Below are 19,831 nucleotides of genomic sequence, written 5' to 3' on the forward strand. Positions count from 1 at the left end.
GCGTGTGAGTAAGGACAAAAGCACGCTGAAAAGACCCGTCTTGATATAGTGGGTCGTTACATATACAGCATGAAAGCATATGGAATCTATATGCTATAAAACTCAAAAATCATAAAACATGTAACAACAGGTAAATCATAGAATCATCATCGACGCTTAAACACTTAACAAATAATGATTCATCTAAAGCAATAACACACATTCATATCTAGAATAGTGTATCACAACATGCTAACATTTATAACTGCATAATCTAAACCATAGAAAACTCTAGGTTAATGCATAAATGCAATGCATGTGCCAAGGAAAAAGACTATCAAATCTGATATCAATAAAGCTTAGTTCTTTGGGATCCCGAGGAATAAAATAACTCTCAAACCGCCGACACTCCCAATCGAGGCGGCATCAAGTACTTTAATCCTCTGACTTTGGTGCAATTATAGAGAGTCTTCTGGCTCTGAAAGCGAAGGATGCAATCCATGCCACTCAACTATAATTCTCCAAACGTCATTTTGCAATCTAGGCTAATCTGCCTTTATGCTTTACAGGCTGGAGTTCAAGATGAATGCAACATAAGCTGTATGCATATTATGCTTTACAGGCTGGAGTTCAAGATGAATGCAACATAAGCTGAATGCATTAAAGACTGTAAAACATCTTGAACATATAATCACATAATCAATCAAAGCATCAAAGCACATATAAATCACATAAGAGCACTGAAACAACTAAGTATGTGATTTCAGGATAACTCGAAAACCACCACGTTCTCGAGTTGTTCTACCTGGCAGGAATAATGTCGATTCATACCTGTGATCGGGATTCAATCATCTTGAATCATTGAAAAGTCTTGCAAATGCTGATCAATAACAACTGGCCAATTCTGTCATCTCAATGCTAGCCAAATCGGTCATCAATCTGCTCATTTCAATCAGTGCTACTTGAAGGTATTCTTGATTCAACTTCAAACACTTCAAGTCATTCGAACTCGAACACGTCGATTCAACTTCGATAATCTTCAATTTAAATCTGAAATAGATTATAACATATCTAAACATCAATTCCAATCTGAATCGATGATTCTTTAAAGCTTATACAATTCAAATCTTGCTAATACGTTCGGAATTCAAACCGACGTCGCAACTATTCGAGTCCGATAAATATTTCGATTCAAATATCATTATATCGTCATTCTCAACATAATCTTATATTCATTTCATCTACAATAAACTTGAAGATGAGTTCTAGACCTTTAGAATGCATATCAATTCAAAATCTTGAACCGGCGGCGTAACGATACGATTTCAGTCTTTCCAAAAGCTTAAACATCAATATGATAATCATCTTAACAATATAACATCATCAATACTAGCAGCATAACACGTGAATGACAGCCCCCAAAAATCCAGATTTTCGACAATTCTTTCAAAATTCCAAAACATGTTCAAACGACGATCTTTTTTCGATCCGTCTTAGATATTCTATCTTCGGATATGCTAGAACATGTTTATACAATCAAATCTTAATTCTAACAACAACTTAAAATTCAAACATGGTAGAACTTCATAAAACTTACGTCAAAACGTAGCACTCGGAGCTGTGATCGCAAATATATGTTCAATCGGGACTTGAAGGGACAAAAATTGGCTTGGAAAGGTTTTCTGATTTTTCTCCCCTAATGATTCACGTGAATTCTGCTGAAACAAAGGTGGAATAAGATATATATTGACCTATTTGCAGTTTAGTCCCTGAATTCTTCAATAATTGCAATTCAGTCCCCGGACAAGCGATTTAATTCAATTTCAATCCTAAATGATTTAAGAATAATAGAATTTAATTCTAAACTCTAAATATTCTCAAATTAAATATTCTCGGATTAAAATTAAATAATTTCGGACCTTATCGCATTTTAGTCCTTGAACTGCTCAATATTTGCAAATTGGCCCTTGCTCGGATTTCATCCTTATATTCTATTCTTGATATTTATCATCTTGGAATTCACATCTTAAATTCTTTTAATTTAAGAATTCCGGATATTAAAATCTTAAAATCCAAAAATCCTCAAATTAAATATTTCTGACCCGAAATTGAAATCTCTAATTTTCATACATTCTTAAATTCATCTTTTCACTTTTATTAGGAATTTAAATCTTAAATCCCGTAATTAAGAACTTAATATTTTTGGGCCTTACAATTCCTCCCCTCTAAGGAATGATTTCGTCCTCGAAATCGCATTCGATCTTACTGCTGATTCTCGTAAGCTGTATAGCTGACTGAAGTAATACTGACTTCAATTCTCTGAGCTTTCGATATCTATTCTGATATCTTCTCTTCTATCGTATCTTAATCTTCTTTCTGATTACTTCTGCAAAACATATAATCACTGAGTCAACTTCTATCTAAGTTGCTCTTTCTCGTGATCGAATTCTGCATCAGTTACTCTGTCTTGCTTAACATCTTATCTACTTCTGTTGTATCTGAATTGAATGCACATACATATTTTAGCTGATATTCTTCAGCCAATGCATATGGATAACAATTCATCTATCTGACAATTCGAGTATTAATCCATAAGCTAGATCAAATACTCATAGGAATCAATTCTGAAACCTCTTTCTGAACCTAATGATGCTCGGAAAAGAAATTCTTAACTGATCATTCTGTTCAGACTTCACATTTCTATCTGTTACTCATCTACTAGCTCTTTTAATGCTGCTCTATTCTTATTCTGTTCGAAGCAATCTTCACATTCTCTATCGTTTCTTGACTCATATCTGGTCTGATAGCTGATATTTCTGTAAGATTGTTTCAATAGAAAGACAATTCTGTGTTTCTGATCAATCAATCATCAAAATATTGTCCTTATATCTATTAAATAGCTGTCACAGGAATCATAGTAATTAAGTGGCAAATAATCAATCAATTAGTACCGAATCTAGTACTATCGTTCTGAGTATATCCTCGAAAATCTGGATAATCACATCTGATAATCCACTAATCAGAGGATGGTATAATGAAATCTCATACAACCAAACACTCAGAACATCTGACAATCAATGCCACAATCTAGAAAACAAATCTAAAGTCTCTATCTCGACAATAGATTTCCATAATTCCTGTAATCTGATCATCTTTCTAAATGCATAACCAGTATCTTTTTATGTTTATATCATATCTAATACAACATATTCATGAATCTGTCGAAATATACTACAATCTACATTGCAAAAGCATGACGATTCATGTAGATTAGAACTAAAGTCGTTTACAAAGTTGATCTGATTTCAACTCTTATGTAACTAATCTGTTACATAAACCACATGAGTTCTTCTTTTCTGCTTCTTTTACTGGAATTTTAGTATTGGTAATGGTAATTCTGTCGTATCTGCTTTCAATTCTTTCACCAATACTGATTTCCAATTACTGACTACGTGTAAGTCATACATGTTTATACAACTGAATGGATATGCAATCTGTTGTCATATACCTCTTGCAGAATCTGATATTCCATATCTAGAATATCTGGCATAATCAAATGATTATTCACCGCAAAAATTCATTTGTTCTGCTCTGCTGTCTTATCTCTTATCTTCATCTAGCGTTCTCAAGCAATATGTTGCTTTTATCTTTCCAAACCAATTCGAGTTTAGCTTGGATCGCAACAATTCTGATCGTTTGATTATTTGTCAAGCATAAACATTCAACAAGTATATATCTGTACTCAATAAATCCAACAATTAGCTAAAACCCATAAATCTTACTGATGATCTGAGTCTGAATTTCTATCAGTTACGAGCCAAATACTTCAAGATATACTGAATAAACACATCAAATAATCAATAATTCTCAAATTTCAAATCAAAGGAACTCGCTCAATTCAAAGTCATCCAAAATCAACTATTCTGAATGAAAAAATCTGCTAAGTGAAAACAACTCACTTGCATTTCCAAACTCAACGTAAATGAATCATAACAGACTCTAGCAAAGGAATAAGAGTCAATCAAAATCGATCGAGGTCGAATACAAAAACCTCAGAATCGATAGCAAGAAATTCAAGAATCATGATTTCTATGATGGAATAGCTTCAGCAAAATTGAAGAAAAAGCTCCACTGTAACTGATTTTTCTTATTCTCTATTGATATGAGTTCATGTATTACTTCTTAGCTGACAATAGTCGAATATACTCTTTTCGACTTAACTTATTGTCATAGAATTTATCATCATTTCGGTACTACATAACTCTTTTCTACGCAATCTGCTAGCTGTTTCTGAAGTTCTTCAGTTTATGTCATGCTCTTCTATACAAGTTGTCATAATACCATTGTACTAGACACCACTCTATATAGAACTGCATTCATGTCGTAGAAAGGTCGAAATATGTCATTGAACTATGTCTGTACATTCTAACCACTGACATAGCTGTCAATTCTAGGTTAATTCTGTACTAGTTCAATATATCAACTAGACTTCTACTGACATTCTTCTGTAAGAGTGGGTGCCCAGTGAGCCAACTGTGTGGCTATGGGCTTTGATGACTCTTTGTATAAACAATCTTTTGTTTAATATTATTTACACTTTTATTAATGGCAATGACTTTATATTACTTCATATTGTTATATTGTGATATACTATTGTTGTTTTGATAAAGACCTTGAATATACTATAGTGTATGTAAAATGTGGTAGAACATGGGGATGTCTATCATGAAATACATCTTATAGTCACTGTATATTCTAAAACCGTTCCTAGTCGATTGAGCCGTCCGATAATAAGGATAAGGATCGCTCGCGTTTGAGACTAGCATTTGCGATGCGGAGTACCACGTTTCATTGGTAGGGAACATGGAGATGTTCGAAGCATGCAAATGGATATTCATAGGATGAATAATCGAACTACCCTATCCGGACTTTCCAAGTGGTTATCACTTATCGAGTGGATAAAGTCCGCGGTTTTGGTTGTACACCATTAGTCCTTACGACTTGAAACATCATGGAGACTCTATATGCTAGTGCTGTGCTTTGACTCGTTTACCGACTCTATGGGGGTCATCAGGTGTCGAGATTGGGTACAGTTACGACACATATAGGAGTCAATGCATTGTTGTCAAGGATTCACCACATACTTGCGAGTGTGGATATCCTATGCGATCTGAGGAGATATTAGTGTGACAAATCTCTGGCCAGAGTACTTGATGTGATTTAAGAAATGGTTTCTTAGTAGCACATGCGATGTCACTAATTTGATCTTCAAGATGTATTGCATAGTTATCGAATCTTGAGCGACTCTCGATATACCAATGGTTGTTGATTCGATCGGGATATATGGATGAAGGGACCGTACTGTACGCTAACCAAAATCTACTGGTTCTTGTAGGCACTATCAGTGATACCTAGGGAATCATGGGGCGATGTTGCTAGGCGCTTTACCATGATTCGTTGGGCAAGTCGGAAAGTGTTGTTCCGAGTCACAAGGAGTTGTGAGCCCACGGCTAGCTGTATCCCTGAACCATTGAGGGTCACACAGTGTAATGGAGTTTTAATCCCCGTTGAGATAGTTAAATTTAAAGAGTTAAATTTAATGAACTAAGGAGTTGGACTTCTTAAATAAGAGTAAGGGAGTAGGATTTCCTAAAATGACATAGGGATGGACATTTTTGGAAACCACTGAATTCGGATTCAGGAAAATTTATTTTGACTTTAAAATGTACAGAAATGGTTTCTGTGCACATTGGTGAAATCAGTTCATCAATCGGAGTCACGATGAATTTTATATTAATTTCTGAACGAGCGGGCTTTGCTTGTCGGGCCCCAGCTTATGACTAATGGGCCCTAAGGTGTTAGTGGCCTGCATTATAAATAAGTTATTTCAGTACAGAAATTACACACATCAGGTCATAATTTTTGAGAGCAAAAATCGAAAACCCTAGTTCCTCTCAAAGATTGTTTCGGCCGAACCCTCCCCATACTCTGCCCGAGATTTTCCGGTCTGTGATTTTGAATCGCAGTAAGGAATAACGAATCAGATTCGTTTATTCTCTTCGCAGAAAACTTCTGATAGATTTTCTAGTGCAATCTATCAGAGGAATTAAACCTCTATTCGTGGACCTGATTGAAGGAGTTCATCGGTTCCAGGGAGAGACAACAAGAGCAGATCAAATCTGTTGGTGTCCATTAATCTCGTTGCGAGATTGGAGGTAAAATTTAATAACTGTTATTTAAATTTTACACACACAATAATTTAATCGTTGAACGGTTGATACCCACACCATGGAATTGTTCCATGATAAAATTTTTAAACTTCCGCTGCACCGGGTATCAATCGTGATTGATCTGACCGCCAGCAGTTATCCAACATCTTCCACGGTCAAACATGATATAACTAGTACCAAAATAACAAAATCTACTTTCTGAAACTCATATCATAAATTGCTAGTCATGTCTATTTCTTTATCAGTGCACGGATTCAATCAACTGGTAACTGGTACTCAGTTATTGCATTAATATCTATAATGCATTCTAGCTTAATATCTCACGTCTGATATTAGCATATTCAATCTTATTTCCTCAAGTCTGCATTTCATCTTCTCTGTCTAATCTTACAAATGCATTTCTTCTACTCGAAGGCAAAAATCTCAGCAAATACATTGAATAAAGACTCATCAGATATGAATTATAGCATAACAACTCATTAATCTATGAATGTATGCTATGCAATCAATATAAAAGCGGTTAATTAGAATTAACTCACTTACCTGTAATATTCTTATCTGATACAACTTGAGCCTTCTTTTCTGTACTTTCTTATTGCCTAAAATTTCAGCTGGGGAAATTATGCTTATATGTCTTCATCTGCTGGTGTTTAGACTAAATCAATCTTTGCTGTTATTGTCACTATCTCTTGCTTCATAGCTATACTGCTATGAAAGTTGTAGTGGAGGTGATGATCATAGTGTTTCCACAATTATAGAGGCATGAATAAAAATTCAACTCTGCCTCGTACTACCGGTTCATGATTTTGTTCCTCTATTACTGGCTTGAAATCAACTTATGCTTCTCTACTGTTCTATCATCTTTAGCATATACGGAAAGAAACAATTCTGTTTACTTACCTGCCAAACAATTTCAGTACTTCTTCTGGCAACTTCATCAACTTCTTGCTAAGTCCTGGAGTTGATATAAAATCAGGCTGGTTCTATGTTCATCTGAATATTCTTCACTTGAAAAATTGATCAATTCAACCCCTTTCTAGACATAGCATATTCTGTATCTTTCTGAGTTGACGAGTACTAGCTTTGGAGTTGTTCAACTAACATACTCCTCAGTGCAATCGGCTCAAAAACATACCTTAACACTGTTCTGTTCTATCTGCGGTTCTGTTCTGTCTGAGATTCTCATGCTATCTACATAATCTGTCTTATTCAATAACAGAAGCAATATATATGGCAGAGATTATAACATACAATGTCAATATATCATACATATAATCTCATGCTTCTGAATAGAACATATACTTGCATATTCTTATGCTTTTCATATAATACATGCTTGCAACGAATTCACTAACTCTAATGAATTCAATAACTCAGACATACATATCAGCATATAAGCATGTAATTCTTATCTCAATAAAGCAAGTAGAGTTCAATCACGCAATCATAGTCGCATACAATTCTGTAAATCAAGTAAAGCATAATCATGCAATACTATAAATGCATGCGACTCAATCTACCCCGCTCAACTTCTATCTTAGTCCAAGACTTTACGCTCCAAGACTTTACGCTCTGATACCACTTGTTGTGGGGACCCGGGTTGCTAATCTCATCTTAGGGCAATAAATAATTAATTAACAATTAATCAAACAATACATGAATAATAGACCAAGAGCTAACAATTTTTTTTTTTTAACAAGAAGGCCCCTCGCTCGATCGGGTAAATGTTACCGATCGAGCGAGCATAAAATTGCAGCTCTCGGTCTGAATCCATTTTGGCCTCGCTCGATCGGTGGAAATCACCCGATCGAGTGAGCCCAAAAGCTCGATACTCTATTTTTGCAAACACAGGCCGTGCTCGATCCGTGGACTTTACCCGATCAAGCGGGCACCCTGTCCAGAAAATTACAATGCAACTTTGCTGTACACTTTGATTCCAAATCTCATACAAACTTTATATAAACTTCTAAACATGTTTCTAGATAATTTACATGCATTCAAACTAATATCAAGTGATCTAGAATACATGAATTCTCAAGTATAAATCAATACTTGGCAAAAACAACATATACAAATATTCTTGCTTTCTAACATGTTTACCAAATCATAAATACATGTCATCTGCTTAAAACCCGAATCACCACATGCTATCTCTCTTCTCAAGCTATCCAAGCCAACTCTAGCTTGATCATGCCCCAACCTGATGCAATGCACACATACAAACAAAGCAACAGCCGGATAACTCCGGTGAGAATAAATCTCAGTATGAAAGACATGCATATACAGCATGAAAGCATATGGAATCTATATGCTATAAAACTCAAAAATCATAAAACATGTAACAACATGTAAATCATAGAATCATCATCGCCGCTTAAACTCTTAACAAATAATGATTCATCTAAAGCAATAACACACATTCATATCTAGAATAGTGTATCACAACATGCTAACATTTATAACTGCATAATCTAAACCATAAAAAATTTAGGTTAATGCATAAATGCAATGCATATGCCAAGGAAAAAGGCTATCAAATCTGATATCAATAAAGCTTAGTTCTTTGGGATCCCGAGGAATAAAATAACTATCAAACCGCCGACACTCCCAATCGAGGCGACATCAAGTACTTTAATCCTCTGACTTTGGTGCAATTATAGAGAGTCTTCTGGCTCTGAAAGCGAAGGCTGCAATCCATGCCACTCAACTATAATTCTCCAAACGTCATTTTGCAATCTAGGCTAATCTGCCCTTATGCTTTACAGGCTGGAGTTCAAGATGAATGCAACATACGCTGTATGCATATTATGCTTTACAGGCTGGAGTTCAAGATGAATGCAACATAAGCTGTATGCATTAAAGACTGTAAAACATCTTGAACATATAATCACATAATCAATCAAAGCATCAAAACTCATATAAATCACATAAGAGCACTGAAACAACTAAGTATGTGATTTCAGGATAACTCGAAAACCACCACGTTCTCGAGTTGTTCTACCTGGTAGGAATAATGTCGATTCATACCTGTGATCGGGATTCAATCATCTTGAATCATTGCAAAGTCTTGCAAATGCTGATCAATAAAAACTTGCCAATTCTGTCATCTCAATGCTAGCCAAATCGGTCATCAATATGCTCATTTCAATCAGTGCTACTTGAAGGTATTCTTGATTCAACTTCAAACACTTCAAGTCATTCGAACTCGAACACGTCGATTCAACTTCGATAATCTTCAATTCAAATCTGAAATAGATTATAACATATCTAAACATCAATTTCAATCTGAATCGATGATTCTTTAAAGCTTATACAATTCAAATCTTGCTAATACGATCGGAATTCAAACCGACGTCGCAACTATTCGAGTCCGATAAATATTTCGATTCAAATATCATTATATCGTCATTCTCAACATAATCTTATATTCATTTCATCTACAATAAACTTGAAGATGAGTTCTAGACCTTTAGAATGCATATCAATTCAAAATCTTGAACCGGCGGCGCAACGATACGATTTCAGTCTTTCCAAAAGCTTAAACATCAATATGATCATCATCTTAACAATATAACATCATCAATACTAGCAGCATAACACGTGAATGACAGCCCCCAAAAATCCAGATTTTCGACAATTCTTTCAAAATTCCAAAACATGTTCAAACGACGATCTTTTCTCGATCCGTCTTAGATATGCTATCGTCGGATATGCTAGAACATGTTTATACAATAAAATCTTAATTCTAACAACAACTTAAAATTAAAACATGGTAGAACTTCATAAAACTTACGTCAAAACGTAGCACTCGGAGCTGTGATCGCAAATATATGTTCAATCGAAAATTCTACCGGTCGGATTGATTTTAATCGGGACTTGAAGGGACAAAAATTGGCTTGGAAAGGTTTTCTGATTTTTCTCCCCTGATGATTCACGTGAATTCTGCTGAAACAAAGGTGGAATATGATATATATTGACCTATTTGCAGTTTAGTCCCTGAATTCTTCAATAATTGCAATTTAGTCCCCGGACAAGCGATTTAATTCAATTTCAATCCTAAATGATTTAAGAATCATAGAATTTAATTCTAAACTCTAAATATTCTCAAATTAAATATTTTTGGATTAAAATTAAATCATTTCGGACCTTATCGCATTTTAGTCCTTGAACTGCTCAATATTTGCAAATTGGCCCCTGCTCGGATTTCATCCTTATATTCTATTCTTGATATTTATCATCTTGGAATTCACATCTTAAATTCTTTTAATTTAAGAATTCCGGATATTAAAATCTTAAAATCCAAAAATCCTCAAATTAAATATTTTTGACCCGAAATTGAAATCTCTAATTTTCATACATTTTTAAATTCATCTTTTCACTTTTATTCGGAATTTAAATCTTAAATCCCGTAATTAAGAACTTAATATTTTCGGGCCTTACAGGTTACACAATCGAATGAGTGATGATTGGATGAATGATAGTCTCATTGTCTATCTAGAAAAAGATGTGTTTCTAACCATTGATAATGAAACTATTGTACAAAGGTTTCAAAATATGAAGAATCGAAAGGAACAATTGTAAGGTAATTATTTTGATGTTTTATGATTATCATATTTTATATTTTTGCTTTATTAATTATAACATTATTGCCTACACTAAACAATATTTCTAGCTCTGCCCCTGGTCACGGATGACATATTATTGGGATCAAACGATCTGAAGACCAGTTCGGACCATCCAAAGTGCTGGCAGGGACATGTCGCGGACATGCAAGTTTGGAAAATCCGAAGAGGGAGTTCGGACTAACTCCGCCTATAAATAGAGGGTCTGAGGGCCTCATTTGGTGCACCTCTCAAACTTCTTCCTTCCTCCTCTAATAAGGTATTTTAGATGCTCTATTCACCTAAGTAGGTTCAGGAGTTGGCGGAATTGTTTCCGGAGTAGTAGCAAATTTGTGACCAAGTTCTAGGGCAGTCGCCATCAGCGGGCTAACGATGAACGCAGGTATGGTCCAAGACCCCTAAAATTATTATGGAGTATCTATTGGCTTAGTTAAGGCTTTTAGAGCATTATTAATGATGCATGGCTATCTTGCATTGTAGAGTTGGACTGTAGATGCGGGAACAACTAGGAGTATTATTAAGGTACGTAAGTACTAATTGAGATTGCCAGCGGGTATGCATGCTTATGTGTTTCATTTATGTGCCATGATTTCATGTTACTGCTTTGAGATATTATGGTGCATGTGCATATCATATTGAGCATGTGTCACTTTGAGATGAGCCAGTATAAGGTCGCTCAACCCTTGTTAGGACGTTGTGACACTAATGGTCCTGCCGATCGACGGGTTGCGCCGACTCTAGTGATCCATGAACATTCTAGATCCACGTCCAGTAGGAATGAGTGGTTGAACCCAGTGTTTTGATTCCTTGAGGTTACAGCTCATGTCCTAGGTGCTAGTCTAAGCAGTTTGAATTTTTATATTCCAGATATGGATACCCAGACATTATATTTGTGTGAGACCCCGTTTCTAAATGTTGTGAAAATTCTCGCAAGCGTACAAGGGTCAAGTTTTAATATAGTGATTTAAATCAGATATAGATCCCACAGGGAGTAAAATGAAAAATATTTAGTGCTTGTAATTAAAATAGTCCAAACTTTATCTAGAAAATCAAACTTTGGAAATTTGGCAGAAAAATAAATAAGCAATGAAGTTTTGATAAGCACGCACACAACTTTCAGATAAAAATCAATCAGAGAATAATGGTCTAGAGGTATAGATTTCACATGGTTTCAACAACAATCAATCCTAATTAATTTAGTTTCATGAATTCCAGTCAATTAATAGCCAAGAACACTTAAGTTTATTATTTCCCTCTTCCGAGCAACAAATAATATTTATCAACTACAATTAAATTCCAATATCCCTATTAAGAATTTATCGCAGTGATCTATCACAAAACAATGTTCTTTTTAAAAGCTCTGTTAAAATTATACACTCTCCCGAGCTGTATAAATAATTAACAGTGTATTTTCCAATGGTCCTATTCAAAATCTCCTCTCCCGAGTGCCATATTTCAAGTAAATATAAAAAATCAATTATTGATCAGATAATTGAAAAGACAATCAATTCTAGAAAAAAAATTAATCTAGAAGAAACTCAATTCAATAAAATCAAAAATTCATGAAAGTGTCTACACCAGGTTCCATCCGACCTCTAGACTCTAAAAATTTAGTTCATAATAAAATTCTGAATAAAACAAATCATGTTCAAAAATCCAAACATATTCAGAATTAAATAAATAAAAGATAAAAGAAACAAATCCATAGATGCGACGCCGTGTCCGGTCTATCGATCTCCGTCTTCGTTCTTCAAGTTAAGCTCCAGAAATCTTCCAAAAGTTCACGATCCAATCCTCTAAAAATATTTCTCTCTGATGTATACGTAATTGTGTTATGGCGGCTCTCTCTCTTATGTCTGATACAAATCCTTTTATATTGCTCACAAAAGCCCAGTCAAAAAGATCCTAGAATTAATTGCCCGATTTAATAAAACTTTCCAATCCACGATCGGGGCGGGCGCTCCAATGAAGACGCGGGCGCGCCTTAAGTTCGAATTCAATCTCCAATCTTCAGAGCAGCAGCGCGATAGCTCTTATTTGAGCGCTAACAACAAGCGCTAACATTGAGCCCATTAAGAAAGCCCAATAACTTTTCTCACTTCTTTTGTCTTATCGTTCCTTTTCTTCTTCTTTTTTTCTTTTCCCTTTTTCCTTCCTTTTATTATTTTCTTCCATTTTTCAAATAAATTCAATAATTCTTTTTTTCTCCACAAAATTCCATAATTCACTGTAAACATAAATACAACAAAATACCCACATAATCTGCTCGAAACAAACAATTAACAATTAAAATCATATATAAATTAAGTGTATAAAATACACTTATCAAATACCCACAAACTTAGACTTTTGCTAGTCCCGAGCAAAACTATTCAAAACAATAAATTCTAAAAACTCATTCTATCAAACCCATACGAATAGCCAAGAAATATTATGGAGCAATGGCCTCAGCAATGATTTCAAAAAATTTCAAATCCAATCATATCACACCCAACTAACACTTGAAAGTTTCAGTCATAACAAAATAACCGCATAAACTTACAATCTCCTCAACTCACGTTTCAAAACACCCTTATCCAAGTTCAATTTAAACATTCATAGATCATGAGGACTTTTCAAGGTAGCATAGGATCAAATTAGGATATTTATCAAAACACTCACAATCAGTTAAATGCAACGAATAATAGTGTGTGCGTGTTTCGATAAAAAATTCATAATCATTAAAAGTATCAATCAACAGTCCATAGGCTAAATTATCGCAACTCTTCTCCACTAGTATATTGGGCAACTGAAACTCGGTCAATAGGACTTAATCAGCTTGTAGTGTAAGGTCTGGCTCATGGCTACAAACGAATGATAAGAATTCAAAACAAGGAGTAATTTATATTTATGCTTAATCTAACTTCAACTCCTTTTCAATCACAATTTTTTTCTTTTCTTTTTCAATTCACTTCAATGATTTTTCAACATTTCACTTCATCTCTTTTTTCTCTTTTTCCCAACAATTTCTTTTCACAACTTTTTCAACTCTTTTTTTTTTCTACTACCTTTTTTTTTCATCTTTTCAACTCATCCACCACACCATTCCATTTTTCACAAATAAAACTAGGAGCATATAATATTTTAGCACTCAAATTACTTCCTTAAAGGTAGGAATTAGTGTTTAGGCTAATTAGGTAGTCAATGTAGGACGTTGAAAAAATGACGAATGGGGGTTTAATCACACATTTACACGCATGCCATTCGATTTTTAATAAAGTTCAAACAAGGTACTAGGGATAAAATATATAAATAGGTAGCTTGAAAGGCTCAAACGAATTCAGAAAAATTGCCTAAATCATACCTAATCACAGTTTTGCCTTTATTTTGCCTCGAAGAGTGTTCGAACTAGTTCTAGACAAGTCTCAATCCACAATCAAATCATACAAAAATCTCAATCAGTGCAGAAAAAAATAATCATCAGCAGTAAACGATGATTTTCACAACAAATTTCTGATTTTTTCTCGTACCTCAATGTACTAATATACGTGTAGGCTCAAATAGGCAACTAAGGATAAAATTTTTTCAATAAAAATCAGGCCCAGAAATTTTCAAAGAATGCCTCAATCATATCTATGTCTGTATGTCTCAAAAATCAGATTTAATTATTAATCACAGAGTATATAGGAAATTATTCATTCACTTGGTTCCATTAGTTTAAAATTATTTGTCAGACAGGCAGACATTCATGGATTTCAGTTATAACACAAAAAAATTTCATCATCGGCCATTTTTCCAATTCTTTCTTGACTCAATTTAACTCCACCCAAATCATTACCAAATGATTCATCTCCCAAACTTATAATAATCATTGTCCCTAATGATTAAATTCATGCAAGAAAAAGGACAAGAACTCATACCTTCAACACTGAGCATCAGTACTCGGCGTCCATATCATCATCTCCATAATCCGCATTAGCTCCATAGAATGAATTCACAGCAGCATTCCATCATTCGACCATGGTGCTTCAGAAACGCCATTAAATTTATGTTGAACTCATGAGAGCAGCGCTGTTGATGAGCTTGTTAGCATGAGGAGATCTGTTGAGGAGATGCGCATGAGGTGGACAGCTATTTTAGTATGCGCGATAGCGCAACAGGTGGCACCCTTCATTGGGTTGTTGTGCGTTAGCGCATGGAAAGCTGTTGTGGAGCGCTGCTTGTAATTCTATCGCGCATGAAGATGTTAGAGTGTTCTTGTAAGCTCGATTGCATGGAGTGTGTTTTAGCATGGATCGGTGCGGCTGAGTTGTACTTCCTGGTTTTTTGTAATGCACATGAGGTGATGCTTGGAGATCGATATCGCGCAAAGAGGTTGATGTTGTGGCGCAAGCGCTATCGCGCAATGGGGTGTGCTTATTTGGAGCTGGTTAGCGCTTGGGTGAAGGGCTATCGCGCATGTTTCTTGCACGGTTGATAAGCGCGTTTGCGCTAGTTCTTGCGCCCTTCAGATGCGCGATTGCGCATGTTGTTGCGCCCTTCCTAAGCGCTATCGCGCTTCAAAATTAATTAATTCCAGACTTAGCGCGGGCGCGCTATACAAAAGGGGCGGGCGCACTGTACTTTCGAATATTAGATTTTAAGGATGCTCAGAGTAGCGCGGGCGCTCCATGGAATTAGCGTGGGCGCGCTGTGCCATCGTATTTCAAATCTTCTTTGCTTCCAGAAGAGCGCGGGCGCGCATACAAGAGGGGCGGACGCACTGTACTTTCGAATGGCATTTTCCAAATCCTGAAAATTTTTGAAAATTGAAAAAAATTAGGCTTTAAAAATTGATAATAATGTACTAACAATAATTAATTAACAAAAATTAAATAAAATAAAAACAAAAGTAAGTAAAATAAAAGAAAAATTTTGGATTGCCTCCCAAGTAGCGCTTGGTTTAAAGTCGTCAGCTCGACTTTCACGGGTGTTAGATCTTCCCTTTCTCTTTGACACGCCAAATAAATTCCACGAACCGCCTTTTAAATTTCGCTTTCTTGTTCTTCGTGGTTTTCTTCGTCGATAAATTTGGCGCTTTAATCTTGGATTCAACCTCAAACTCGGCTCTTGGACAGCTCTTGTAGTAACCCAGATTCCATTTTAAGATAATAATATGATAAACATGATTAAGGGTTGGTAATTAATCAATTTCCGATCGGAAGAGAATTTGGGCTTTTGACTTTGGGCCGGATCGGAAGCTCCGAACCCAGATTGGAAGCTCCGATCCTAGCCACTTCGGAAGCTTATCGGAAGCACAGAGATCGGAAGCTCCGATCCTGGAACGGAAGCTCCGATCCTGGAACGGAAGTTCCGATCTCCAGCTACCAGCAATGCTCGATGACTCAGCCGCGAGTTTTGACAAGTGTTGAACGTAGAGCAGATCGGAAGCTCCGATCGCATGATCGGAAGTTCCGATCCCGACGTGTCACACATGCATGGAATGAGCTGGATCGGAAGCTCCGATCCTGGAATCGGAAGTTCCGATCCTGGCCAGGAATTTTGCCTATAAATATGGCTTCTCAGATTCATTTCTAAATACGAATTCCCGAGTTTCTTTCTTCAGTTATATAGTGTGAGATATACACTTGAGGGCCCTATCGGTTATAATAGAAGTTCTGGAATAACCAAGGTGTAGTTATAGTCATCCGGGACTAGCGACTCCAAAGGGCTAACTACGGACGAAGGTATGGTCCGGGAATCTGTTTAAGTTTTGGGAGTACTTATTAGCTTAGTTAAGGATTATAGAATTTATGTAGTGATACGGTGAACTTTTGAATATAGGCTTGGAACCTAGGATCCTACTTTACTTAAACTAGCCTAGAGGTACGTATACATTGACTGAGATTGCCAGCGAGTATACATGTTTATATGTTGCATTTATTTGGCATTATTATATGGCATGATGTATGATTTACCGTTTTCTATATTCATATGTCATGTGCATATACACGTTGAGCCTATACCTTGTTATACCTAACTATAGAGCCGCTCAGCTCTATACTCGATAGTCTGTCACTGAGAGTACCACGACGGCGGGGGCATTTATGTCTGTCTACTCTGGTGTACTAGACGAGTGTGGTTGCACCCAGAGGTTGATCCGTGCGGTGGCAGCACTCATGTGGCGCAGGTTCTGAGCATGACTTTTCAGATGATCCTGTACCAGTCATCATGTTGCATGCATTATATACATATGTTTACTCATGTCTATGTACTGGGCGTTAGTGCTCACGTCCTAGTTGTTATCTTGGACATCCTATTCCATGGGGCAGGTCGCAGGATGGACGGAGCTGGTAGTTCAAGGCAGGACTAGGGAGCAGGAGTCTTGATGAGTTTTTATACAGCAAGATTCGTTAAAGCTGTACAATGTTTAAGTTTTCGATATGGTTGTATCACTACAGATTTAAGCCTGGATTATGTTACTAAGCTGATATGTATTTTATGGTTTTGTTTCCGCATGTTTTACCTTGTTAAGTTATTTTGCTGTATTAATTTTAATGCATGCTATTAGTTGCCAGTTAGTAGGTGATACCATGCAGGGTCACTACATTTTTGGTATCAGAGCATGCTTAGATTTTGGGATTAGTACTTGGGATTTAGAATTAGTCTTGAGTAATTCTTGCGCATTTGGGATTTTAATGTGCAATTCTTTTCAGGATATGGCTGACGAGAGTCACGGTAGTGTTGGCCAGGGAGGTGGTCATCATCATCGTCATCACCGCCATCATGATGATCAACATCATCATCATGAGGGTAGACGTCGCTACTCTATCAATAAGTTCATGCAAGTAGGACCGAAACCCTTGGTGGGAGGCGAGAATCCTGAACAAGCTAGAAGCTGGATGTCTAAACTCGAGAGTACTTTTCGTGCTTTCGATTGTACTGAGGATCAGAAACTGGAAGTTCTAGAATTCGTTCTAGAGGATCGAACACGTTTTTGGTGGGATTCCAAAGCTGCTCAGGCACGTACTGAGAGAGGACAGGTGACTTGGGGGGATTTCTGTCGGGAGTTCCAGAAATTGTATTTTCCTCCGGCTGTTCGCCAAGCACGATCTATGGAGTTGCTTACTCTGAGGCAAGGATCAATGACTATTGATCAATATCAGCAACGATTTTTTGATCTGCTACCTTTCAGTCCTCATATCAATGAGAGTGATGCGTCGAAGTATGATATCTTTCTACAAGGTTTGAACCAAGATATCTACTCTCAGGTTGTCGTCTGTGATAACCCGGTATCTTTTGAGACTTTGGTGAACTGTTGCCGTCTTGTGGAGACTAGCAACAGGCGGGCACAGTTGATGATGCCAGGACAGCCTAGTGGATCTTTTGAGCCTCGAGCTCAATCTGTTGTGCAATCTGGACCTACGTCTTCTTCTACTCCTACTACTTCATCTGGATCTCGTGGTTCACGAGGTATGTTCCGTTTTGGGAAGAAGAAGAAGAAGGAGGAGTTTTGTAGTCACTGTGGAGGGAAGCATCCTGCAGCTTCATGTCGGAGAGCTACTGGTGCTTGTTATATTTGCGGTCAGCAGGGACATCTGCGGAGAGATTGTCCTCTGCGCATGGGTTCTGCTAGTGGATCGGGATCACAGGTTGGATCTCAGGCTTCTATTGTTCCACGTCAGCAGCCAGCACCACAGAGTTCTTCTGGTTATCATCCGCAGACTCAAAGGCAGATGTTATGTGGTATTCCTGCACTTGTATTAACTGATACTGGAGCATCGCATTCCTTTATTTCTAGTCGCTTTGTTAAGAGACATAGATTACCTTATGTATCATTAGATATGGATTTAGTTGTATCTACTCCGTTGGAGCAAGAGATAGTAACTAAGAGTCTAGTGATGGGTTGCCTTCTGGAGTTTGAGGGTAATGTGTTAACAGCTAATTTGATGATATTAGCGATGGCATATTTTGACTGTATTTTGGGAATAGATATGCTGACTTTGTATCACGCTACTATGGATTGTTATCAGCGTCTGGTATAGTTTCATCCGGTTGAGGGTGATAGCTGGTATTTTTATGGTGAGGGTGCGCGACCTCCGATGCCACTTGTTTCGGCTCTGAAGGCATGTCATGTCTTGGAGTCAGGTGGGGAGGGCTACCTAATCTATGCAGTTGATATCTCCACGAGTAGTACGGGTATTGATCAGTTACCGGTTGTCAGCGAGTTTCCTGATGTATTCCCTGATGAGATTCCTGGTTTTCCTCCGGTGCGAGAGGTTGAATTTGGTATTGATTTAATACCAGGAACTACGCCTATATCCCGAGCGCCTTATCGTCTGGCACCGTCAGAGATGAGGGAATTGAAATAGCAGTTACAGGATCTACTTGATAAGGGATATATTTGTCCGAGTGTTTCTCCGTGGGGAGCACCTGTTTTGTTCGTTAAGAAGAAGAATGGATCGATGCGATTATGTATTGATTACAGGCAGTTGAATCGTGTCACCATCAAGAATAAGTATCCTTTGCCGCGGATTGATGATCTATTCGATCAACTACAGGTTTACTCGAAGATAGATCTGAGATCTGGATACCATCAGATGCGGGTACGAGACTCAGATATATCTACGACTGCTTTCAGGACCAGATACGGACATTATGAATTTCTGGTGATGCCATTCGGTTTGACGAATGCACCGGCAGTCTTTATGAATCTGATGAATCAAGTATTTCGAGAGTATCTGGATAGATTTGTCATTGTCTTCATAGATGATATTCTTGTCTATTCTCATGACAAGGATGAGCATGCACAGCATCTGAGAATTGTTTTACAGACGTTACGAGATAAGCAGCTGTATGCGAAATTGAGCAAGTGTGAATTTTGGCTTGATCGGGTAGTGTTTCTTGGTCATGTGATTTCTAATGAAGGGATATCTGTTGATCCTAGTAATATAGAGGCAGTGCTGAACTGGTCTCGACCGACGACGGTTGCTGAGATTCGTAGTTTCTTGGGTCTAGCGGGATATTACCGTCGGTTCATCG

Source organism: Henckelia pumila, chromosome 4 (genome assembly GCF_033568475.1).
Source record: "Henckelia pumila isolate YLH828 chromosome 4, ASM3356847v2, whole genome shotgun sequence".
Classification (NCBI taxonomy): Eukaryota; Viridiplantae; Streptophyta; class Magnoliopsida; order Lamiales; family Gesneriaceae; genus Henckelia; species Henckelia pumila.